Below are 25,658 nucleotides of genomic sequence, written 5' to 3' on the forward strand. Positions count from 1 at the left end.
TTGAACATTCATCTCCTGATAAGCCCATAATTTCTTTGACAGCCTTCCCATGAGAGGAGGGGTCTGTATCCCTGCTCATGGATCCGGGCCGTTTTAGGACTGCTTTGACCAAGGGTTCGGTGGAAGTGATGCTACGTAACTTCTGAGGTTGGGTCATAAGATGTCACAAAATTTCCACCTTGTTGGTTAGAACAGCTGTGCTTAGAGCCCTGAGCCACCTCACAAGAACCCTTACTTTCCCTAGACCCTATCTTGGAGAGGCCATGCATAGGTGCTCCAGTCAGCAGCCAGTTGAGTTTTCAACTGACAACCAGCATCACCTGCTAGCCGTGTGAGTCAGACCTTCAGATGACTGCAGCCACAGTTGATTTGTGACTCAAACCCCATTAGAGACCCCCAGAAAGAATTTCCAGCTAAGCCTTTCCGGAATATCTAACTCACAAAATCATGACCCAAATAAAATGATTGTTTTAAGCTGTTAAGTTTTGGGGCGATTTATTATGTGGAAATCAATAACTTTAACAAAAATTCCCATGGGTACTTTCTTCCTTCTTTGTAATCAGCTTAAGTCAGTTTCCTTTTCATACGTTCTTATGTAACAAAATTCCTTTTCTTCGGAGGACTGGTCTCCGTTTGCGATTATATTCTCACTAGTGTCATTACTTGGTCTTCTGTGTCTCCCACTAGATTGGAAGCTTCATTAAAAAAAAGAGCTTTGGCTGTTTTTGTTTGACTGTCATCTCAGTTAGGAGTGGATCTGGCTGCAAGTGACAGCGTGGTGGCTATTTACTGCCAGTGGCTTAAACCTGTGGGGGCTTGTTTCCCTCACGAAACAAAACGTGGGGGTAGGTGGCTGTTAGTGTTAGTTCGGTTGCTGGGCGGTACTTTCAAGACTCAGGCATTTTTCTCTCTTACACCATACTCAGCATACTGTATGGCCATCCTCATGCTTGTCACCTCACTGATGCAAGATTGAACCCTGAGCTGCAGATACTGTCTCTTTATTCAACATCCCAATAAGCAGGAAGTAAAAGGATAAAGAAAAAACCTTGTTTTTTTTTCTTTATGCAGATCTATTATTTTTACAGAAAGTCTCCAGCAGACTTCTCTTTATGACTCATCGATCAGAACTGAGCTGTGTGTTATGCAGAAAAGAGTTCACGTTGTGGGCCAGAGGCGGCTACCTTTGGAAGAATCTGCTTACAAGCTTGGCCCTGGGCTGGCATCTGGAACTTGATATTTGATCCATTCCCTAATTCATAAGGATGGTTTATGGCTCCTACACTATTTGTACAAAGCAATCGATATTGAGCACCTGCATTCCTTCTGAGAGTCTGGAATTTGGGTAAATGCTGAGCAGAGGGTGCTGATGTGACCAGCCCCAAGTAAAAGCCTTCAATGCGGAGTTCAAATGGGCTTCCCTAAGCAGAAACATGACACACATGTTACTGCACTTTTTATTGGGGCAAAGGGAGCCCACTGTGTCCCCTCACCAGATGGAAATATTGTAACAAAGCCTGTGCATGAATGTCTCCAGATTCCACCTTGTGTCTTTTGCTATAATAAGCTTTAGCCATGAGAGTTTTACACAAATCATCAAATGTTTGCATCGTCTTCAGGACCCTCAGAACACCCGCTTGTTGAGAGACCCATAACAAACAAAGAGGAATGGAAGGAATTACAATGACTAGTGTTGAACAGCCCAATGCATCCTTTTGGCCTGGGGAGGGACCTATCCCACCACTTGGACACACAGTCGAGGTTCTGGGATTAATTGGGACGGTGTGTGTGTATGTGTGTTGGAGAGAGAGGTTGAAGCCTGGCACAGTTCCTGGCACATACAAGGTGTGTAGTACGTACATTCTGAAGGAGACAGAAAAAGGATGAACAGAGCAGAGCTATGCCTTCAGATATTATTTATTTGAAAGCTTAAGTGGTAACTATCATGTCATATTGCCACCCCCTTTGCCTTCTTTCCTTATAGTACTGTTGGGAGAGTCACATAAGAGGGCTTTTAAAAGGGCCACATGCTATGCAGAAGGGGAAGTTCTCAGTCAACATGCAGTAGCACAAGGCAAACTTGCTTTGTTCACTTGGAAAATGGGTAAAATAGCACCGACTTTCATCCCATCTGGTGTTGTGTCTGGAGTGCATATTTTTGAAGTTCTTTTGGGTTGATTTGGATGAGAGTTTCAGTCTGTTTTCTTAAACAATTCCTGGATCAAGCCAAAATAATTTCATTTTGGGAAATCCTTGCTTTTAGCGTCCTTGTGTTTTAAATAACTGTCTCTTCATGAGGAAACACTAGAAGTTGTAGGCAGTGTTTTCTTTATTGGTAGAGATGCTGGGGAAATTGTCCAACAGGATAGCTAGGGGTGACGGTAGGATGCAGTAGGCAGCCGCATGCTGTGGGTAGAGTGAGGTAGGATCCTGCACGCGTTAGGGGCAGTCTGTGTTTGGTGGCTAATTTGATTCATTGTCACTGAGCCAGCACGTGGCGCTCATAGGCGGCTCCCATGGCTCTTCCACCAAATTTGTTGTCGTCTCTGCCAATAATTCTTTTTTTTTTTTTTTGCTGTCTGTGAAAGAAAAAGACATCATTTTGACTCACAGAAAATCAATTCTCAGAATGACCTTGGATTTATACCAGTCTAAGACCCTAATTTTACAGATAGAGGAAGTAAGATATAGAGAAGGAAAGGGACCTGTCTAGCAACACCAAGGAAATTTGTGTCAGAGTCACAATGAGGAACCAACTCTGCTGACTCTCAGTTACTGTGCTTTTTCTTACATATCAGAAACTACCAGTGGCAGAGCGAGCACTATATGCTCCTAAGTTTATATAGCTTTTATGACTTTTCAGATCCTCGTTTTCACAGGTATATCTGTATTTTAATAGTAAGGAAATGGAGATGCAGGATGTTGAATGGAGTTACTAGGATTGGAGCCCAATTCTTCTAACTGAATTTTTGCTTTTTGTGCTACTCCGGCTAGTAGATTTTAGCAATGATAACAAAAACAATTATTATGACTGCAATCTCAGTTAAAAGACCTTTGGCTACAATGAACAGAAAACCCAGTAAAAATAGTTTAAGGAATAGGGATTTATTTTTTTTATCTAGCAAAAGCACACGGTCTGGGAATAGGGTGGCTCCAGGGCTGTGAAGAATTTGGTGGCTCAGTGACATCATCACAGACCCAGGTTTCTTCTACCTTTTTGCTCTGCCATACTCATTCTGTCAGCAAGGTCTTTCTTCATGGTCCGCAGGATGGCCTAAATTAACATAATAACCTTAATGACCAAGAGGCTTGCAGGTGCCTCTTTTGCTTATTTATTTTCTTAGCAAACAAAACTTCCCAGAAGTTACCCGGGAAAATTTTTCTCAGGTCTCAATGGCCAAGATTGGGTCACGGGCCCATTTACACAATCATTGGCAAGCAGAAAAGACGACTATGCCATTGACACCCATCAAGATTCACTCCCTCGGACAGGGTGGCAGGGCCCACCCACTGCTGTGGAGAAACGTATTCAGAGATGTGAAGTAACATGTCAAAGTTCACACAGCTAGAAAGTGACAGAGAAAAGAACGAAATCCAGATCTGCCTGACCGCGCAACCCATGTTCTTAACCACTGCACAGAACCACCTCCCGTTCTTATTTGTCATGCACTGTCCCCACTCCGTGGCACCACTTGCCAAATTCCCAGCCTGCATACCTAAGTCGCTCTGGCTGGTGATTGCAGGATCGTCTCCTTGCCAGGTCAATGTCAGCAATCAATCCCCATCTCCTGGGCGTGAAAACCAGCCGATTAGAGCTGTAAGTAGGTGTTTAACAACACGGAGGCAGCCAGGGCGTCCGTCAGCATTTTTTTCCCTTGTCGGCTAGGCATCAGCAAATATGCTGAGAGAGGCACCCTGTTCCACTGCTGCTGGGAGGAGGGAGTATGACCAGAGCAGATGATTTGAGGAACAGAATGACAGGTTGTCAGAACTGAAAGGTCTCTTAGACCCGGTCCAGTCCAGCTCCATCATTGTACTGATGGGAAAACTGGGGCCCAAGACAGGAAGGAATTCCTTAGATTCACACAAAATCATCGTTGGATCCAGGACTAAAACCTGGGTTTATCCAATGGTATTTCCAAGGTATTTCAAAACCTAACTCTCTATATCATTGTCTTGTAATTCCCACTCATGACAGCACTTTTTCTTTTTCTTTTTTTGAAATGACATCTGAAAAACAAAGGCACCTTGGATTCTATTGTCCAGTCTCTGTCAATCTCCTGAGAGAAATGATGGTTGACATGCATTCGTGTGGGTTAATTGCTCAGGGAAATCCTTGCCAGGTTTTTAGTTACAGACAGGGCATCCGCCTGTAGCAAATCCCCACTCCTCTCCAACTTCCTTCCTCCTTTCTAGCCATTTTAGCTTTTCTGTTTTGATTGTTTAGAACAAGTCGTGGTATTGGAAAATTCTAAAGACATGTGAAATTTAGAGCCTCAAGATCTAAAAGAGAATGTTCCCAGCTTGAGAAGAAAAAGTTAAGTTATCAGACCAGAGTACAGGGATTTCTTATAACATTATGGGAAGGCTAAAATAACTCATGTATATGCGGGTTTAGGCAAGTCATAAGAATTGAAGCAGTATTTATTGAATGCCAATGGGAATGATAACAGTAGCAGTTGCTATTCATTGAGCCTACTCTGTGCCAAGCACTGTGGGAGGTCCTTCACATGTATTTTTAACTTTAGTCTTAAAGTACACTCTTATGTTTATTTGTTTATTTGTTTATTGTCTGCCTCTCAAGATTAGAAAGTCTTTTTCATAGTCAAAGGAACCTTTTATTTACTGCTATATCCCCAACTCCTGGAACAGTATCTATTACATAATTAGTATATACTGAATTAATGATGTGACAGAATGATAAGTATTCTTCATTTTATGGATATGACAGTTGAGACTTAGAGAGACTAATTGTCCAAGGTAACTATATCAATTATCTTTGGTTGCAATGAATAGAAAACCCAACTAATTTTGGTTTAAACAAATGAGGTTATTTTTTTCCCCCTCAAACAAGAATTGTGATGTTGTTGCTACTGACTCCACTTCAGTGATGTCATTAAGACCCAAGTTCTTTTTAACATTCTGCTCTGCCATCTTTAGTGCATTGGATTTTCTTTTTATGCTTGTATTTCCCTGGCCATAAGATGATTATGACTTGAAGTGCTTGGTTCAGGCAGCAAGTTCAGGAAGAAGCAAGAGGATGGGGACAGCACTAGCCCTGTGTGTTTCTTTAATCATGAAAAATAAATATCTTCCCAGAAGCCCCTGGCTTATATTCTCTTAGATCTCATTGGCCAGAGTTATGTCACATGACTACCACTAGCTGCAAGGGATGCTGGGGAAATGAGTATTTGCTTTTCTCTGAGGCCGGCAAGGGAGATGGGGTTAGCAATAGTTGTATGTTAGCCAACAAGTGTGTCTGCCACAGTCAGGCAGATAGAGTGATGGGGCCAGGACTGGAACACAGGTTTGTTGCCTCCAAAGTCCATGTTTTTATTGACCGAGCATTGGTCAACCTGACTGTTACTCCTGATCTCAATAGAAAACGATCAATTTGGGAATGATCAATTTGTTCTATTCTGAGTCCTTGTTCTGTTCTGAGTCCTGGTTTATTTACAAAATGAAGGAATGGGTTAAATAAAGTCTGCATTTTCTGCTGGCTATAAGGTTGCATGATTTTATGTCTCAGTCTGGCTGATGACCACTTTTAAAAGTCTTATTCAAAACAAATCAAAATCAAAGTCACCATCTCAGTAGGATAATATATTTCCCAGGATGCAAATGCATCAAATGGAATTGATTTTTTGGAGTTTGTTTTCATAGATGGTGCTGTGTGTTTATCTGTGTCCCTTTGAGATATCTGATTCAGTTTTAGATGGTGAATGAAGATTGATTTTTGTCTGTTGTGATCTGTAAAGTCCAATTATTGTTGAAGTTACTGTTTAAATACTTCTTGCTCCATCTTTTCTTTTCTTTTTTTTTGGCTTCCTTAATGGCCTAGTCTATGGAGTCTGTATGTTGTAGGGTTTGATTTGATTTACTATTGTATCTTGCTAGCAGTAGTTTCTTTAGTAGAGTTTAAAACCAGGGGCAAGAACACTAGTCCCATATCTTTAATCAGCTATGAGACCCTGAGGAAGTTCCTCAATTTCTCTAGGTCTCTGTTTCCTCATTTATAAAATGACCAGATTAGACAAGATGGTTTATACCTTAGGATTCTTCCAGTTCTGATATTTACATATCTGCAAGTAGGTGAGGACAAAGCAGATTCTGATTAATGAATAGAACTTAACAGACTTATTTCTTTTATCTCTAAAGTGGTCATAAAGATAAAAAAAAGAGAGAAATAGAAATATTAAATATGTGAAATAATAATAATTACAATTTTTATAATCATTCTTAAAATTCCTGGTCAAACTTTTTCTTTTTTTTCTTCTTTTTCTGAAAATAGCCTATTATGGTAATCTCAGCAAAACATGACACCCAGCAATGTGGAAAGATCATTGCGTGCAGAAGCAGACCAGTCTGGGTTTACATTCTAACTCTGTCAGGTAATAGCTTTTGACCTGGGTCATGTTATTTATTGCCATGATTCCCAAGTACCTTTTGTGCAAAATCAGGATTAAATATATTTAAATCACAAGTTATGGCGAGGATAAAATAAGCAGATTTGTGAAAAACACTCAGCACAATGGCCAGCACATGCTGAGGGTTTAGTAGAACTTAGTTTTCATCCTTCCTCTTTACTGATCCATCTAAAACCAAATAAAAGATTTGACAATTGTCTATTTTCTGGATGTAAATGTTCCTCTCTGGTGGTAAAGCTGCTTTTGACTGAACAGGATGTACAGCCCCATGCATCTTTACTGTATTGGCCATCTGAAGATTTATTGTCTCACTCGTGAATGGAATGAGTGAATCTGTAGCAGTTAGGACCCCTGATTCTCTTCTGTTCTCTTCAGTTTATGAGATCTGGGACATTGGGAACTTTATTTAATTTTTCTCGTCTTCAGTTTGCACATGTGTATAAGGTTAATACCCATTGCAGGGGCTTTTGTTAGCCCTCTAATAATTTGAACATGTTTGGTAATCTCTAGAGCATAATGAAATAAGGAAATATATCACTTCTGTTATTAACTCACCTAGACATCGTTAAACTAGTCCACTCTTTACCTGTTCAAATTCTTTCTAAACTTCAAGGTCAGAGTCATCCCACCTGTCGTAGATAACGTTTCTTCTTTCCCAACTCCAAAACCTCTACCATTACTAACTTTCCATAGCCCTCCTGCTTGGACCATTCAGTTGGCACTTAGAATAGCTGGCATGTGATGTTAGTTACCTCTCCCTGTTTGTAAATCATTTCTCCCTGACTTGATATTTATAATGCCTTTTGCACATCATTCTGACTCATAGCCCTTGTCTCTCTTAGGGGACAGTTAAAATATGTGTGGTTGATTGATTACTCTGTGTTATTATTTTATTGTTCAGGCTTACCAATTTTCATTCAGGAACAACATATTTTTATTTAAAAATTAATTAATTATTTATTTGGGAGCATGAGTGATACATGCCCATGGCTCAAAATTCAAAAGGTGAAATGTGTTTCCTCTCTCATCCTGCTCTCTGGTTCCCTCCCCAAAGGCAACCACTATTGCTAGTTCTCCATTTCCTTACAATGGCGGGTGTTTCTTATGTATCTTGCATTTTTACTTAATATTTCATGGATAAATTCAATCGGATAAATATCCGATAGCTTCCTTAACAATATAAAAAGAATGGTCTCTCTCTATTTTTTTTTGTATTTTATGGTTTGTTTTAACAATCTTTTTTTTTTTAATGAAAAATGTTAATGAGATAATTGTAGTTGTGAGAAATAATACAGAGAAATCTTGTATACTCTTTATTCAGTCTTCATTAATGGCAGCATTTCGTAAAACTTTTAGTACAATCTTATACCCATGATATTGACATTGATGGAACCTACTGATCTTATTCAGATTACCTGTTTTACTTGTTGTATTCATTTGCATGTTAGGAAGAGTGTGTGGGTTTTAGTTCTATGCAATTATGTCACTTGTGGATTTCTGTATCCATTACCACAGTCAAGATACTAAACATTTCCATCACCACAAGGACCCTTATAATCACATCTACCTTCCTCGTACTTCCTCCCTGTCCCTGACTCCTGACATTCACTAATCTGTCCTCCATTTGTAAATAATTTTCATTAAAAAATAGAATCACACCGTATGTTACATTTTGGGACTGGCTTTTTCTTGCTGAGCATTATTAATATATAGCACAGTTTGTTTCACCATTTATCAATGGAAGGACATTTGGGTTATTTCTTTTTTCTATGAATAAAGCTGCTATGAATATTTATATACAGATTTTTTTTTATGTGAACATGAGTTTTCAAGTTTGTAATAAATGTCCAAGTGTGCAAATGCCGGTTTTTATGGTCATTGCATGTTTTATAAGAAATTGCCAAACTTTTCCACAGTGGCTGTGCCATTTTACATTCCTACCAGCAATGTAGGAGTGATCTGGTTCTCCTGCATCTATGTCAGCATTTGGTGATAGCACCGGTTTTTTTTAGTCATTCTGTTTGGTGAATAATGATATCTCATTATGATTTTAATTTGCATTTTCCTGTTGGCTAATGATGTTGAATATCTTTTCATGTGCTTTTGTCATTCTTATATTCTCTTCACTGAAATACCTGTTTATGTCCTTTGCTCTTTTTCTGGTTGGATTGTTTTATTTTATTTTTACTGTTGAGTTTTGAGGGTTCTAAAATATTTAAAATATTTAGATACCTGTCCTTTTTGGGATATGTGGCTTGCAAATATTTTCTCCCAGTCTCTAGCTTGTCTTTTTATCTTCCTCCCATAAATTTTCACAGAGGAAGAGTTTTTAATTTTGATGAGATCCAACTTATCAATATTTCCTTTTATGAATTGTGCTTTTGTAGTCAAATCTAAGAACTCTTTGCCTAGCCCTAGATCTCAGATTTTCTCCTTTTTTTTTCCCTAAAAATTTTATAGTTTTATATTTTACATTGAAGTCTATGATCCATTTCAAGTTAATTTTTGTATAAGATGTGAGGTTTAGAGTAAGTTTCATTTTTTTTGCCTATTGGTGTCAAATTACTCCAATATCGCTTGTTAGGGAGTCATATCATTCTTCTGGCGAATTGCTTTTGTACTTTTATCAAAAATTAATTGTACATATTTGTGTGGGTATATTTATATATTTTCTCTTACGTTCCATTGATCTGTGTCTTTCCATCCACCAGTGCCTCACTGTCTTGATGATACTAAAATATAATAAGTCATTAAATCAGGTTGATTCTTTCCACTTGTTCTTTGTCAAGATTGCTTTAGCTATCCTAGGGACTGAGACTTTCTCATGAATTTGAGAATAAGCTTGTCTCTGTATACAGAATCCTTGCTGGGGTTTTGATAGTAATTACATTACTCCCGTAGATAGATTCGGGGAGAAGTAGTGACATCTTTACTATGTTGAATATTTACTATGTTCTCTATTCACTTAGGTCTTTATTTCATTAGTGTTGTGTAATTTTCAGTAGACAGATACTCTGCATGTTTATATCTAAGAGTTTTTTAGCAATGATTATAAATGGCACTGTGTTTTTTCCAGCTTTATTGAGGTATGCTTGACAAAAATTGTATGTATTTAGGTTGTACAACATGATTTATTTTTAGATGTACAAGTGATGATTTAATATATGTGTACATTGTGAAATGATTGATATAATACAGTGGTATTGTGTTTTTTATTTTGCTTTCCATAGATTCACTGTTAGCATGTAGAGATGTAATTTTTGTGTGTGTGTTTTAATTTTACATTCTGCAAGCTTGAGGAACTCATTTATTGCTGAAAAATTCTAGAACTATTTTTAATATATTTCCTAGGATTTTCTACATTAGAGAATCAGGTCATATGCAAATAGGCATAATTTTCTTTCTTTTTTTTTCAAATTTGTATAACTTTTATTTCTTTTTCTCGCCTTATTGAAATAGCTACAACTTCCTGCACTGTATTGAATAAGAGTGGTGAGAGCAGACATCCATGCCTTGTTCCTGATTTTAGGGAAAACCATTCAGTTTTTCACCTTTAGGAATGATATTAGCAGAGGTGGCTTCATTTTTTAAAAGACTACAGAATAATATTCCATTGTAAGGTGGTGCTATAATTAATTCTTCAGTTCTTTATCAGTGAATTTTCACCACTTTCGATCTTTTGCACAATGTATTTGTGAATGTACAGGTAGAATAAATTCCTAAAATATGGCCCTCTTTTCTGTTCTCTCTAGACCTACTCTCTAAAAGATCTTGCATGGTTTTGTAGTCTTAACTACCTTACAAGGACAGCTCTAAAATATATGCTCCTAGCCTGACCTCTGCCCTGATTCCAGTTCTGTATATTCCTTTGCCCACTTAATATCGTCATTTGAATGTCTAAAATGCTTCTTAAAGTCAACAAGTTCTTGAACCGAACTCCTAATTTGCCTAGATCAATCCCTTGGTTTCTTTGAAGCTTTCTTCATTTTAGTAAATGACATTCTAGCCTTCCAGAGGCTCAGGCCAAAAACTTTGTAGTCATCCTTGCTACCTCTTTCTTTCACATCCAGACTATCAGAGAATCTCATCAGTAAATCCTGTCCCACCTCCGATCAATTCTTCCCATTCCATGGCTGCCACTGTGGTCCAAACTGCAATCCTATTTTTACTGGATTATTGCAGCGGCTCCTAACTCATCTCTCTCCCCTGCATTGCTTCCCTACAATCTGTTCTCCACACAAGAGGCTGCAGGAGTTCTCTAAAATGTACATTATGCACTCTGCTCTGACCTTCCCAGTGGCTTCCCACCTCCTTGGAATAAAATTATGGTTGTAAGGCGTAAGATCATTTTGGTCTGACCTGGAGGCCCTGTGTAATCTGATTTATGACTCCTGCATGCTTTGGGCCCCGCCACCTCTCTGAGTTATCTCACTTTGCGTCGGCCACACTGGCTTCATTTCTGTTCGTTAAGATGCCAAGTGCATCCGACCTCAGAGTGTATACCGTCCCTGTGCTTGGGACACTCTTCCCCAGGTGTCCACACAGCTCACTCCCTCATTCCATTTAGTTTTTACTTGATCGGAGCGGCCTTTCCTGCATACCCACATCCCATCTTAGCATTCTACCTTCCCTTTCACCTGATTTATTTTTCTCTGCACCATTTATTATCACCGGAAATATGGTATGTTCACTTATTTGTTTGTTGCGTGTCTTTCTCCCAATAGAATGTAAGCACCATGAGGAAGGAAGCCTTGTTTTCCTCACTGCTGTGGTCACCAGCATCTCCAATAGTATTCAATAAATATTTGTTAAATTAATTAAAGGTTCAAATGGTATGTGTATTTAAAATTTGATAGATATTGGCAAGTTGCTCTTTAAAGAGATTGTACTAATAATATATGAGTTACACCCTCACCGATAACATATGAGAGCTCATTCCTTTCTATACACATACCATTAAGAGTTTGTCTCAATTCTTAGTTTTGTACTCCAACTCCCAGACGCAGATACGATGAATTCAACCTCCACACATTCACCAAGGCTCTAGGACACATTTCAGAAACATATACATTATAGTTCTGGTTGTTGTGACAATAAAATGCAAACAACTGGGCTTTCAAGGTTTGTGTGTTCATATAATTTTATAGATAAGGAGAATCTGGCAAAGTGCTCACAGCTTCTGTGTCTTGTTTGCATTGAAATGTCAGTAGAGCTAACCTTATCTTTCCGTTCAACCTTCTCTCTACTCCTAACTCAGAGCACAGGAGAACCCTTTTCAGGAATAATAGTAGTTATATTCTTTCCTCAGTAGAGTGGCTTCCCAGCTCTCTGAACCACTGAGGATATTTTGGTGGGGGTGAGAGTGGAGTGGCAGGTGTGAAGATTAGACCTGAGAATAGGAACCTTGTTGCATGTTATTATATTCCTACTGCTGGACCCCTAATAGGTACTAAGTAAATAGTTTTTGAATGTTGACTTAACATTTCTGTTATTGACACACCTGCTATAATTACCATCTTGAATCTCAGTATCTTGCTTTACTACCTGTAAACTGGCTTTATGTGATTCCTACACAGTAACCATTTCTTGAGCAGTCTCTAGAGGGTGGGGCAGGAAGAATGGAGGCAAAACTTGGCAGCTGGCCTTGTTCCCAAAGGAGTAACTTGGGCTATTAATATGTTAAACGAGTTTCTTGGCCCAGGGGGTTTCTTGAAGCCTCTTCAGAGACTCACGCTTTGTGAATACTTAAGAGGGGAACAGAGTGTGTGGTGTTTGCCAAGGTATTTGAACCAGGCTTTTATTCACTCAAGGACTTCAGGGGCTTGGAGTTTCAGGGAACAGCTTTTCTGACCTAGGTAGGGCCCATCTCTCCAGGGTAAGCACTTGGAGATGGATGATCTCTTATCTTAGGCCTGATTTTTACTGGGGTTTCAGTTCAGAGCTTTCATTTTAAGAGAGAATACTGTGACTTTGCTTTGAATTTCAGGACAAAGTACAAAGAACCATCCCTAGAAGGCCCATGATTTATTTAGGATATTTGGAGCAGTGAAACATCTCCAGAAGGTCTTAGTTACTCAGTTCTATCTATGAGTTGTTTGATCTCCTAATTAGCTGTCCTTCTTGGTTCATTTTTCACTGGTTGGCAAGCCTGCCAAGATGCATATTTGGCAGGGCCTGTTTAGGTGAGATCAGCAGAAAAAAGGAGAGATCTGAAAGCAGTTAATGAAACTTTGGAATCTTCACTTCACACTCGTTTTCCTCTCACCCAACCTTCCTGTTGCAGGAGAACACTGGACGTTAACTCAGATGCGGAGCTGCCACCGAGGAGAAAGAAGATTGGGAGACGTGCCAACCAGAGGTGGAATCGCTCTGAGGGTGAGGGCGTATTTCCAGCGGGAGGATTCAGGTGCCGCTTCAAGGGGATGTGGGACTGTCACATTTTAAATGTACGTTTCCTACACTGTGATTCCATAGAGGTCCACAGCAACTCCACTTGTAGGAATTATTATATGGAAGTAGTCACATAAGAATGAAAATACATATTTATCATGAATGAATGATGATATATCCAAATAATAGAATACTGTGTAGACAGGAAGGAGAACGTGGTACCTCTCTCTATATTAATGTGATTATATGTATTATACGTAATACGTCCATTATTCATTTCAAATGAAAAATCAAGACACTATTTTGTATAGATATCACTTTTGTAAAAAAAAAAGGGTTAATAGTTTATAATATAGAATGTAAATTAGAAAAGAGATTTAGAAAATTAGCTGCTAATAGTGTTTATCTCAGGGGAGAGGGAGACTAGGAAAAAAACTCATGCTCTATGTTATATTTTCCATACGCATTTTAAAAATAATAAGTACAGGTTATTTTTTTTGGTAGAAAATAATGATGAAGGTTCTTTAAATTACAGCTTAAGTTTAGTTTGTGTGACAGTTTCTCTTTTCTTGTTATTCAGGAGACTTTAATACACACAGGAATCCCAAAACACACAAAAAATGTATAATTTCCCCCCTTTTTTTTTCCTTTCTCTTTCTCTTTTCCTGCTTCTTTTAGTCCTCACCTCACCTTCTAGAACTCTTATTTTTACCTAACTTACTTTCTCTTTTGGACAGTTTTTGTTCTTTCCAACTCTCTAAATCCCCCAGTATCTGATGCCTGAGTTTGTTTCTGTATAGCTCTCGCTGTATCTTTCCCATATAAATACCCTTACAGACAACTGAGGTTTCAAATATTTTTCTCCAGCACAGTGGCCAATAGTCCACTTTATGGATGAACAGAAAGGAAATCGTTTCTAGAATACTCTACTCCACAAACGCATCTACTTTGTGGCATGTGCCTATATTTTTTTCCCATCTATAAAATGACAGAATTACGTTAAATAATCTCTAAGGATCTTTCTCAAGCTAATGTTATGTGATTACTTAAGGAAATACACTTATTTACTACTTTAAAGTTTTCTGGCTTTATGCCGCTCTTATCTGGTAGAGGATGAATGTGGACGCTGACCTGCTTTCATCCCAAGGGTGTGATAAGAATCAAATGGGCAAAGAGATATGTAAGTGCTTTTATCATCACAAAGCGGAGATTCTCAATCTTGGCATCATTGTTATTTTGGGCCAGAAAATTCTTTGTCGAAGGCTGTCCTGTGTGGTGTAGGAGTTTCGGGAGCACCCTAAGCCTCTACTTACTAGATGACAGCAACTCCCTCTCCCCAGCTGTGACAATTAAAAGTATTTCTAGACATTGCCAAATGTCCCCTGGGGGCGGGGGAGTGGAGGGACAGATCATCCCTGTTTGGGAACCACTGTCGTTGAGTCATATATTGACTTCAAGCATTGTTAATTACATAACTACTTTGAGAGGGAGCAAATAAAAAGAAGAAAAAGCCACATAAAATGGAATTCCAGCAAGTGCCAGAGATGACTCTGGTGAGGAACAGAAGATAGTAGGCTGGTGAGGACAGTGCCAAATACAGCATCATTTCTGGGCAGTCATATTTCCTGTGGGAACAATCTGTGTCCTAAAGAAAGATGGAGAGATCAGTCTTATAGAGGAACCCTTTCCCCAAATCACAGGAGAGGAGGGTTTGTGGTTCTTGCCAACTTCTAGTTATAGCTGGTGATGGGAGGGGCGTCTCAAAGAAATGTGAAGGACACAGCTTATTTTACCAGGTCGGAGACATACAGAATTTCATGGCTATTAAAGCATTTAGTCAAATCTGCCATTCAAGTGCTACACTGCTCTGTGAAGTATTCTTTTTTCTTTTCTTTTTTTTTTTTAATTAAAGTATAGTGACCTACAATATTATATCAGTTTCAGGTGTACAACATAGTGACTCGACATTTATATACCTTATGATGTGATCCCCACGATCTATTAGCTATTTGACCTTGAGCAACTTATCTTCTCTGAACATCTGTTTCCTCCTTTCCTCTTTGATTCCAGAGGACTGTCCAACTTGTCCAGTTTCTTAATAATAGAATAACAGTTGCGAGCAAGACTAATTGCATCATACAGGGCTCCACTATATGCCTCATATGCATGCCTCAGGCAGAAAGCAGCTCCAAACATCTTGTTATTGTCCCATTTTGTAGATGAGGAAACTGAGGATAAGGAGAAGCTTTAAACCCAGCTCTCTCTGTCTCTAGAGCCCACACTCTTGCCTACCACTGCAAGTCACTGCTTCACTTAACACATAACCCAACACCCTGGGTCACTTGGTTGTCCATCTCGGAATCACATGCTGGACTGCGAGCAAATCAAACAATCCCTGCACCTACTCCCAGACTCAAAGGGCTATGTCATATGTGAGGTCCTATTCTCAAGCCACTATGCCTACATCTTAAGGAATAAAGAGCTCATAGTGGAATTTGATACACCCAGACCCAATAGGACAGCAGGTGGGCAAATAGCCTGAATGAATCAGAAAGGTCAGTCTTCTCAGGCAGCAAGTAGCAAAGCTAATCATAGATTTATAAACTCGGATTAAGTGGAAACTGAGAAATCATTTTATCAGTGCCTTAGATTTCTAAAATAAGAAAGCACAGATATTAAGTACTTGTTTACGTTCACTCAGTGTGTCGGTGGCAAACCAAGGTTGAGATGGGATACTGGCTCCCGGTCCAGTTTCCTGCCATTATCAGTGGGATGCTGTGTAGGATGATGGGTCAGAATGCAGCATCTGGAGATGCATGACCTGAAATCAGAGCAAAGAAACTTAACCTCTGTGACCCTCCTTTTCCTTATCTGCAAATGGGGGGTCACAGTAGTTCCTACCTCAGAAAGTTGTGAGATTAAATGAAATAAACTACAGAAGCCCTTAGCGCGGTGCCCGTCACGTAGTAAGGACTCAACAAGTGTTAGCAATGATTATTTTTGAAGATTTGAAAGATGTTTCTAGCTATATGTTTTTGTGGACTTTCTTAGAATGTGACATATATTTACTTTTAAACTCTCCCTACCATAGATGCTGCTCCTTTCGCATATAGTTCTTTGAGCTTTGGCACGTTCATTCAGTCATGTAACTACCACCACAGTCAAGATACAAAGCAGTTCCGTCACACGTTTCCGCTTTCCAATCCACCCCTGTACCCACACCTAACCTGACAACCACTGATCTATTTTCGGTTCTAATAATTTCATCATTGCCAAACTGTCATTTAAATGGAATCGTGCAGTATCAGTATGTAGTCTTTCGAGTCTCTGTCTGTCTTTTAGCATAATTCATGAAGTTACTCCACGTTGTCATATATACGTTTTGCAGTATTCTTTCCTTTTTATTGCTGAATAGTATTTCATCGTACAGATAGGCCACAAATGGTTTATCCATTCACTAGCTGTAGGACATTCGTGTTGTTTACAGTGTGTATGGAGCTACTATGAATGAAGCTACTATAAATATCTGTGGATAAATTTTTAGGTACATGGAAGTCATTTCTTTTGGGTAAATATCTAGGTGCGCGATTGCAGGTCATATGATCGATGTATGTTTATAAGAGACTGCCAAACGTTTCCAAAGTGACTTTAACATTTTTTACATTCCTATCTGCAGTGCACGAGGAGTACACTTTCTCCGCTTCCTCACTGCACTTGGTATGGCCAGTCTTTTAAAGTGTAGCCATTTAAATAGGTCTTTTCTCATTCTACCCTTAATTTGAATTTCTATAATAACTAATCGTGTGGAGCATCTTTTCATATGCATATTTGCCATCAGTATATATTTGGTGGAGTATCTTCTAAAACCTTTTGCCCGTTTTTTTTTGTTTTTTTGTTTTTTTTAAATCGAGTAATTAATTTGCTTAGTATCTCGCTTTGAGAATTCTTTAATATGTTCTGGATTCAAGTCCTTTGTCAGATATGTGTTCTGCTAATATTTTCTCTCAGTTGTGGTTTATCTTTTCATTCTCTGAACATTCCTTTGTAAAGTAGAAGTTTTGAATTTTTATGAAGGCCAATTCATTGATTTTTCTTTCATAGATCATGCTTTCGGTATTGTATCTAAAAAATCTTTGCCTTATCTATGTCACAGAGATTTCCTCCTGTATTTCCTTCTATAAGTTTTATAGTTTTAAAAAAGTTTAACATTTAAGTCTATGATCCATTTAGAGTAAATTTTGTATGAGATATAAAGTATTGGTTGAGGTTTTTTGCATATGAATATCTAAATATTAACTTCATAGTACTAGTTATATGTAAACAGTGAATGCTGCTGCTGTGGATGATATATCACTCATCAGTATTTTGGGAATATTGATAACGTCTACTACCATGATTATGGTTATAATTATGATTATCCATCTTTCCAGCCATCATCTTTCCTTCAACAAATGAGTGGGTATTATGTAACAGTCACTGTACTAGGTAAAGAATTGTTAACAGTACTGACTGTGATCTCAAACCACACAGGTTCATTAAAAAGAGCAATTATGGAGGGGCATAGATTTATGATGATGTTAAGCCAGATGCAATGGCTATTTGTCAGTCTGGTGAGGAGTTAATTTCTTGGGTTGGAGAAGGGAGGAAACACGAAACCTGACAAAGTCAATTCTCTTACTTTTATAGCTCATTTCAGATCCTAGGGACCAAATAATCAGATTTTAATTGAGCCAAAACCATCCTTGAGGACTTTAAAAATGTCTTATAAACAGTTTTGCTAGTGGACCAAATGCCTAGAAACAGAGAGAATTCTAGAAAGGAATTGTTTACCCATTATGCTTTTTTTTCCTTATTAGCAATGCATGTTCTTTTCTGTCTGTCTAAACATCTATAAACAGAACTTTCCCACAGATAATTTAGAAAACCTACTTGAAATCTTTAGTCCTGTGTACATTAATTTCTTCTCGTATAATGAATAGTAGAAAGCACATGGGAACGAATCCATGGTCCATCTCTCAGTAGGCCAAACATATGGTGTGTGACTTTATTTCTCTTTGCCACAATTCTCTTATCTGTAAAAATAAAACATGTGACAACTTTTCAGGGTTAACTGCCTTCCAGGGTTATCGTTATTGGACAGTGAAGAAATTAAAGTGGTGACTCTTTCTACAGTATAATACTACAAGTACGATGGGTGGGACATTTTCTATGGTATTAATTAATGCAATAACACCACATATGCAGTGAGTAATGTCTATATGCCAGGCACTCTACCAGGCTTAGGAGATATAATGGTGAATTCAAAACAAATATTATTCTTGCCCATATAAAGATTGTGTTTTAGTGGGACCAGTGAGGCTAAAGCAGATGATCACAAACCTAAGCTTACAATTACAAACTGTATTAAAGTATTAGGAAGTTGTATGATAAATTGGCTATGCCGAAATGAGTCCCAGGATCACCTGATACATACCTGATAAATTTTATGGGTTGTCCCTTTTCTAACTATTTTTGCAGTCCCTAGGAAAGAATTCTTTCTCAACTAGAAATAAAGAACTTTCTCGTCTAGTCTCAAAAGAGTCAGAAAATACAGTAAAATTGTCTCTGAATAATCTTGGGCATAACATGAAAAGTCAATGTCCTTTTGTTACCAAAAATGCGAATTTAATATCTTAAAGATCAAACATAATTTCTGATTTTATTGCTGTATTAAGACTTAAAGAGCAAGAGTTAATTTGAGTTTTAAAAAAATCACACTTGTTCTCTTTAGAATCGATTCTCAAGCAGTGGATTCTTCTGATAACTCAGAATTGTCATCATGAGCATTAATCTTTTGCTCTGTAGGACTTAATCGGTGAGAAGGACCATCTGCCTCTATTCTGAATGTCCCCTGGCTGTAATTTTTAAGTTCTTATGTCTGCTTTTGTAATGTTTCTATTTTTTTCCATTGTTGTCAGCTGTCACCCAAATACACACTGTTCTCGGTGTATTTGCCGGTAGTGGCTCCTCTGGCCCTTTGCATTTCTATTTCTAATCTGCTGCTGTTTGGAAAACAATATAACCATTTTCATTAGAATTGTTTGTGAAGTAAGAACAGACTCTGAAGACGATCAGAAATTTTCCTTTAGCAGAGTACATCAGCTTTATGCATGAAGGTTTTTGTATACTTGAATGCCAGTTTTGGGTAGTGTTAATAGTTTAGGTCATCACAGAAGTGTCTTTAAATAGACGAGATGATTAAAAATAATCAGAGAGAATGGTAGCCAATTCAAATCTATTATATTTGCATGGTGCTTTTTACTTTTTAAAGTGCTTCGTTTTGCCTGCTAGCTTTTTTCCTCTTCTCTAAATCAGAGTGTGGCAGGAGTTGGAGATAAGATGGATAATACAAGAAAACATACGCAGAGATGTGAAGGGATTTATCTCAAGTCACTTAGTGAATTATCGACATGATTATGGCCAGAACATAGGTCTCTTAACTCTCAGCCTGAAGAATTTAGAAGGGCAGGAAAAATTCAGAGACTAGAACTCCAGAAGAAGATATTTTATGTTAACCCATACTGGTGAAAATTACTGGAGGAAATCTCAAGTATTTGGGGGAACAAACCTAATTTCATTTTGGTTTGTTCCCCCAAGAGAGTCAGAAGTGTGCAGTTATGGGTGATTTGAGCACATCTCAAATCACCCATAACTGCACACTTCTGACTCTCTTGGCTGCTTGGATGTTTTAAAGTCCTGTTTTCTCTGTCGGAGTAAATTCATCAGTGACTGCCACATGGGGAAGTTGACGAAACGTCAAAGAGAAGATGGTGAATGTGTATGAAAGCGAGAAGTTCAAAATTAGGTCACCATATCTGATAAAGAGAAATGCAATATGTCTTGGTTTTGGCATTAATTTTTTTTTCTATTTGTTCAACAAATACTGATTTGGTGACAGATTCTCTGCTCTACACTGAAGGTCTAAAGATCAACGAAACATGGCACCTCCCTCAAGTTGCTTATACACTAGGAAGAAGGGTGGTGGAAATTTTCTAAAATGAGATTATAGAGATTGTTCTACAATTCTATAAACATACTAAAATTTATTAAATTCTATACTTAGAATGGATAGATTTTATGATATATAAATTATATCTCAATAAAGCTGTTTAAAAAGAGCCATTTCAAGTGGAGTGATTAGTGTCGTGATAGGGATAAATTCTGGATACCGTGGGAACTCTTAAGGGCATCCAAATTCAAAGAGACAGAAGGAAAGCCTCTAGAAGAAGTTATCACTAGGCAGAGACCTAGAGAATGAATGAAGAATAGCTGGGAAAGGCGGGAAGAAATATTGAACTGAGCAACAACAAGAACATGAGCGAACATTGAAGGTGAGTGGGAGGACGCATGGTCTATGTACTGTAAGAGGTAGAGTGGTTTAGCTTTGCTAGAGCTCAGTTCGTGAGGGGTGCAGCAAGAATCGAGGCTGGAGAAATAACCAGGAGTTATTGACCTTCTATATCATGAAGAGGAATTTAGAATTTACTCGAAAGGCCATATGGAGCCATTTGAAAGTTTGGGAATGTGATGAATGAATTAGAGCTTTGGGAGATCAGCCTGGCTGTAGTAAGGACACTTGTTTAGGAGGAGAAAGTTGACGAGTAAGGAGATCAGCAGTGCAGCTGGTTCTATAAACCTGGTGGGTAGATTTGAACCAAGTAGGTGAATTTATGAATAAGGTAGAATTAGAAGGACTTCGTGACAAATTAAACGTAGGAAGTGAGGAAGTTGAAATTGTTGATGAAGATTCTAATTTGAATTGGGGCAGCCACATAGTGAAAGTGCTATTTACAAAGAAAATGAATGCTAGATGTGTACGTCAGATTTGAAAAGAGGAAAAAGTAGTGAATTCAGCTTTGGGCATTTTCCCAAGTCGTTGGTTTTATAATTGGGTTGTAATGTTAACATGGCCATGGAAGAAGGTGAACCCTGCTTTTACCTAGCCTGCCATCTTGGGCATTTAAAAAAAAAATAAGTTTATTTATTTAAATTAGTTTCAAGTATACAGTACATCGGTTAGACATCTATAATGTTCATAAAATGACCCCCATCGCCCCACATAATTGCTTTCTCCCTCCCCTGGCCCTCCACTTAGACATATTAATGCTAACTACATTTCCTCTTCCATGCTCCCCATGCCCAACTATCAACTACTAATTTTTACTTCTTTAACCCTTCACCCCATTCTCTCAGCCGCCGAAACCCCCTCCCCTCTGTCCATCACCAAATTGTCCACTATATTTGTGAGTCTGTTTTTGATTAGTTTGTTCTTTTTGTTCCTTAGATACTGCATATAAGTGAAATCATTGGGGATTTTTAAGTTTAAGTGTTTGTAGGTCATTTAAAGAAGGATAAATATGTATGGAGGGAGGGTGGAAAGAAGAGAGAAAGAGAGAGAAAGATCCAGCTTGGGGTTATAGATTTTGGTGATCACCAGCATGTATGAAGGTGTGTATATGTGTGTGTGCGTGTGTGTGTGTTTGTGTGTGTGTATGATAATTGAAGTCAAGTGATTAAATGAGAGCTTTTAGAAAGAGAATATGTAGTGAGAAGAGAAGAAGCCAAGGATAAAACCCCAATGGACATAAAAATTCCCTGTGTGGGCAGAGGACAAGGAAGCTTTGAGGGAGATTTAGAAGCAATAGCTGGATGGGTATGAGGAAAACAAGGGGATTATAGTGTCACAGAAGTTTAAAAAAGCCATTTCAAGGATGATCAAGTGGTCAGTGTTACAGAGATATTAAGGACCGATCTTAGAAATGGACTAAAACTCGTCCCTTGGGTTTGTTGACAAAACCCATTTGCACCCATGGTAAGAGTAATTTTAGTGGAGTAATAGGGTGGAAAGCCATATTGCAATAGGATGCAGAGAGGATGGGTGAATGAGGAGTGAAAGAGTGGCGATAGCGAGTATAGACGAATCTTTCAGGAAGCTTGGCTCGGGAGGAGAGGGGAGAAGCGAGAAGTTGTCCGTACGTGAGGATGAGTTTTGTTTGTTTTAAAATAAGATTGGAGAGACCTTTATGTGTCTAAATGGTGCTGGAATGGATCTAGGAGGCAGGCAGAGGTTGATCATATAGGAATGAAGGAGAGGATGGAGTCCAGAGGCTTGTCTCTGTGATAGATGATACGCTTGTTTACTTTGAGTGAGCGTCAGGAAGAATGAGGGAGTAGGTGGCTCGGGAAGTCAAAGGAGGTTTGGGACATCCCCTGTGTTAAATAGGAAAGAACACTGAACAGGGAACCGTGGGAGAATTGCCAGGCAGCACTAGAGACCATGAATTTGTAATGACGCTGAACTGGATTTTTTTCCAATCGAGAGAGTTTCCCTGACATAGGAGAAAGGAAGGCCAACTGTTAGATTAACTCAGGGTCATGCTTAAGATGAGCAATTATAATTCAGAACCTTGATTGAAAATCAAGATTTAAGTGATGGAGCGCAGAATCTCAGTTACATATGGAAGAGACTACAAGAAGAGACTGACAGGGGATTCCAGGGACTAGACATTTCAAAATGAGGAAGAACTGATATGGTTGGAGCTATGGGAAACCCAAAGGGTAGGGAGATCTAGACCTAGGGAGGGATGCTTGAATGTAATATCATGGGTGAAGCAGTTACAATGGTGGCATGGCTAGGAGTGCGGGGTTGAAGGAGTACAGGTGAAAGTCATTGAAGTTAAGAACGTGAACACGTTAAGAGGCCAGGACATTGGATGACAGTCCAAGCTCTTCCTTTTACTAGCCATGTTATCTAAACCAAGGCAGTCCGTCAACAAATATATCTTGTTCGTCTACTGTGTGCCAGCACTGCAGACACAGCGATGAATAAGATACTAAGAGGCCCTGTCATCAAGGAGCTTACATTCCGGTGAGCAGAGATTAAAAAATATAAACAATTAAGTGAGATACTCCAGGTACCGTTATGTCCTTTGAAGAAAATAAGATGGGTAGATAGTAAGGAGAGGGGCTGCCTGAGCCGAGTTGGTCAAGGAGGGCCTCTCTGAAGGGAGGACCACGCGGAGCCTGCATGATGAGAAGGCGGCAGCCATGTGAAGAACTGGGGAAGAGTGTGCCAAGCAGAAGAGTGGCCAGTGCAAAAGTTCTGCCCAGGAGTGAGCTCACTATTTAAACGACAAAAAGAAGACCAGCACGGTTTTAATGTGACACTTGCAGGGAGAATGCTAAAACTCGATGCCAGAGATAAGTAGATTGGATTATTCAGGGGCCTTAAATGGCCATTCGGTGGATTGTTCTAAGGGTGACAGGAAGCCACAGGTGGTTCTAATGTGAACTGATTTATTCTGCTATGTGAAGGATAAACTGTAGGGGGCTAGAGCGGGGAGACAGAGACCACTAAGGAGACGGTTGCAATTTCTAAGGCACGAGATGATAGTGGCTTGGGCCAGGTTGTTAGCGGGGGAGATTTTGGGCGATGGTGGGATTCAGGATATATTCTGGAGTTACAATTGATGAAACTTGCTAATGGATGGGATAAGGAGAATGAAGATAAGAGAGGAGTGACAGATGACTCCTAGGTTACCGACCAGGGAAATGGATGGATATTGTAATGTGGAGGCAAAACCTGTAGTTCTACTTCAGCCATGTTGAATTTGAGAAACCTATGACTTCTTACATTTAAGCCTGGATCACAAGGGAATAGTCAGAACTAGAGTTATAGATTTGGGTGTCTTGAAACATCAGCTGGTGTTTTAATTGTGGTACTAGATGAGATCACACAGGAAGTGAGAATAGGGAGAAATAAAAAGGGGTCTGAGGACTGGATCTTGGAGCACTGTAACATTTAGGAACTTAGAGGAGAAAGAAGTTTATCAGAAGTGACTTAGAACAGCAAGTGAGTCTGGAAGAAAAGGAGGGGCGTGTTGTATTCCAGAAGCCATGGGAAGAAAGTATTTCAAGTCTACAAATCAGATCAACTGTTTCTCCTCCCTGGATGGGAGTGGAAGTGAACCAGGAAAGGGCATTTGGGGCTTTCTCCCCTATATCTTTCCTCTTTTCATTTTCTGTGAACCAGCCAAGGCTGTTCAGAGTAAGGCACCTCCATGGCCCTCAGCTTTGAGGAAGAAGATCTGCTTATCTCAGGAAAGTCTTATATAGACAAGAACAGAAGTAATTCAAAGTAGAAAGTAATACGTCATTAAAGGACTTCAGATGAAGTGTCTTGAGGGTTTTAGTATTTTCTTTCTGGTAGGGAAATTAGGGAAGTCTTCATGGCAAAGGTTATGCTCATGCGCGCGTGCGCGCACGCACACACACACACACACACACACACACACAGAGGCAAGGTGTTGAACATATGGAAACAGGCAGGAAAGGTACCTTAGTCAGAGGGACTAGCATAAACAGGGCACAGAGGAAGAAACTTACAGCCTAATGTGTGGAAGACCAATCAGTTCAATTTTTCTGGCTCACAAATAGTTAGGTTGATTGGTTCTATGCTCCACTCATGCCCAGAGCTCACACAAGAGATGCTCAATACAATGGTTCTTTGCTGCAGATGAAAACACAGACAGAGCCAGAAACTCACGTGCTTAGCTTTGGTTTCTAGACACCTCCACTAGCATTGTTTCCTCGCCAACCTTTAATTCAAGCTTGTTAAAATGTCTGAAACTTCCCTGGCTTCCAAAGTGTCAGGATAGCAACAAGACTGTATTGAAGTCCTAAATCCCCAATGGCCCAGCTTAATCGAAAGGACATATTTCATTAAACAAATGCCTCTGCCATCTGCTATACTCCAATTAGGAATGCATGAGGAACATATTTCTCAATTATGCTGGAGAAGATGTCTGCTCAGAGGCCCTGGCAGTCTTTCCTTGGTGCTCAGTGGGGAGACCTGCCTCTCGCTTGTGGCGGCCCTCCTGTTTTCTTACGTCTCCTCTCAACTCAGCTGTTAACTTTGTATTACTACGTTCCCTTTTGTATTAGAACTGATCTGATCCAACACCCCAAGCAAACGTGCTGCATCCTGGTTTAAAATCATTGTATGTATTCTAACAATTAACATTGAAATCTTTGTTTTGTTCAGGTGCTATGCAGATCTTGTGTGGGTTATTTTATCTACACCTTAAAACTTCTCTATTAAGTAAATAGAATCTCCATTCTGTATATGAGGAAACAGAGGCTTAGCAATCTTAAACATGGCCGACATCCCACAGATTGTGAAAGCCGAGATTTGAACATAGCAGCCTGACACCAGAGCTCATGCTCTCATCCAGTGTGCACCACTAGAAGTACCACACTGATGATGCGCAGAGTGTGAGGAAAAAAATAAAGAAATTAGGATGAGCAGAGGCAAAGGAATGTTGAGTATGGGCTGGGAATGCAAGACATTATCTCCAGGATTCTAGGTCCAAACATCGGTGTGGTGTACTTGGAGCTTTGTCTCCTATCTCAGAAATGTAAACTGCAGAGCAGCCGACCACATCTGCTTACCCACCTGTGCCCTCAGCTCCCAAGCCTCTTATATATTTAACCAGTCAAGTGGGCAAACCCTTAGGCCTGACTCAACTCTATCAGGGCTGCTGATGCTATAGGAGAAATTATACAGTGTTGTGATTTTCTAGT

At 39.2% G+C, this 25,658-nt stretch overlaps 1 long non-coding RNA gene across 1 annotated transcript in view; it reads left to right on the top strand.

Annotated features, from left to right (window-relative positions):
- Positions 1–25,658, top strand: part of LOC120581602 (uncharacterized) — a 327,878-nt gene that overhangs the window by 252,441 nt on the left and 49,779 nt on the right. The window contains exon 13 of the long non-coding RNA XR_005647346.1: positions 12,931–13,053. This is a non-coding gene — a long non-coding RNA (uncharacterized LOC120581602). The remainder of the gene's footprint in view (positions 1–12,930; positions 13,054–25,658) is intronic.

Source organism: Pteropus medius, unplaced genomic scaffold (assembly GCF_902729225.1).
Source record: "Pteropus medius unplaced genomic scaffold, Ma_sr-lr_union100, whole genome shotgun sequence".
NCBI classification, from domain to species: domain Eukaryota; kingdom Metazoa; phylum Chordata; class Mammalia; order Chiroptera; family Pteropodidae; genus Pteropus; species Pteropus medius.